This window comes from Limulus polyphemus, unplaced genomic scaffold (assembly GCF_000517525.1).
Source record: "Limulus polyphemus unplaced genomic scaffold, Limulus_polyphemus-2.1.2 Scaffold1325, whole genome shotgun sequence".
Lineage (NCBI taxonomy): Eukaryota > Metazoa > Arthropoda > Merostomata > Xiphosura > Limulidae > Limulus > Limulus polyphemus.
In genome coordinates, this window is record NW_013666935.1 from 205,442 (window position 1) to 206,616 (window position 1,175).

Genomic DNA, 1,175 nt, shown 5'->3' on the forward strand with positions numbered 1-1,175 from the left:
TCTACATATGAAATACTGAATATGTCAGCTATCAAACATTTCAACATCTTTTACATTTATCTTAAAAAATACATGTAAGACAAAACAGGACAAGAAACAAGCTAATAATCCATAGGACCTGATTATTCTAGTTAGATTACTCTATATTCTAGATTATTCTATATAGGGCGGCCTAAAATTAATTCTCCCTCGACTCCATCAGAGATGTATATGAATTATAACATAACGTAACGTTTTGGAACAACATGGGACCTACTGGTCCATCTTGGCTGTTCCATCTTCTAAACTAAACTAAAACTATTAATAAATAAATTTTAAAAAATCTTAAAACCAGCCCTTATCATTCACATACTTATCAAGCTTTCTCTTAAAATCACTTAAATTTACTGCTTCCTCAACATCCGAAGATAACCCATTCCATAGGCCAACCACCTTGTTAGAAAAATAAAACTGTCTTAGCTGAAGATGACTCCTACCTTGCCAGAATTTATATTTGTGTCCCCTAGTCCTACTATTCTCGCTGTTAAGTGTGAAAAAAGATTATGCATCAACACTATCAATTCCCTTTACAATCTTAAACACCTCAATCAGATCTCCCAACTCTTCTTTTTTCAAGAGAAATCAATTTCAGAGATTTCAACCTCTCCTCGTATGACAATCCCTCCATCCCAAGTACCATTCTAGATAAGGACTCTTTAGACTTGTATTAAATATTTCTGTAACTACAACCTAAAATCCTATTAGCTCTACCACTAGCAACATCACACTGTTTGGATGGCTTAAGAGACTGATCAGTTATTACACCAAGATCCCTTTCTTTCATGACACTGTTAAGGTTATTCCAATCCAAATTATACTTATAATTCAAACCATTATAACTCACATGCATTATCTTGCATTTATTATAATTAAAACCCAATACAAGTCTAAAGAGGTTGTAATTGCATTGTATAGGTTATTGATTAGGCTACATTTGGAGTCTTATGTTCAGTCTTGGGTTCATTACCTTACTGTAAATACAGCATAAAACCTATCTGCCATTTATTCACCTAACTCGTTAAAGGATCTAAATCCTTTTGTAAAGTAGCAGCATCTTCTTAACAGATAGCAACACCAAATACCTTAATATCATTTGCAAATTTAAGAAATTTATTCACCCTTCCTTTATCTATCTT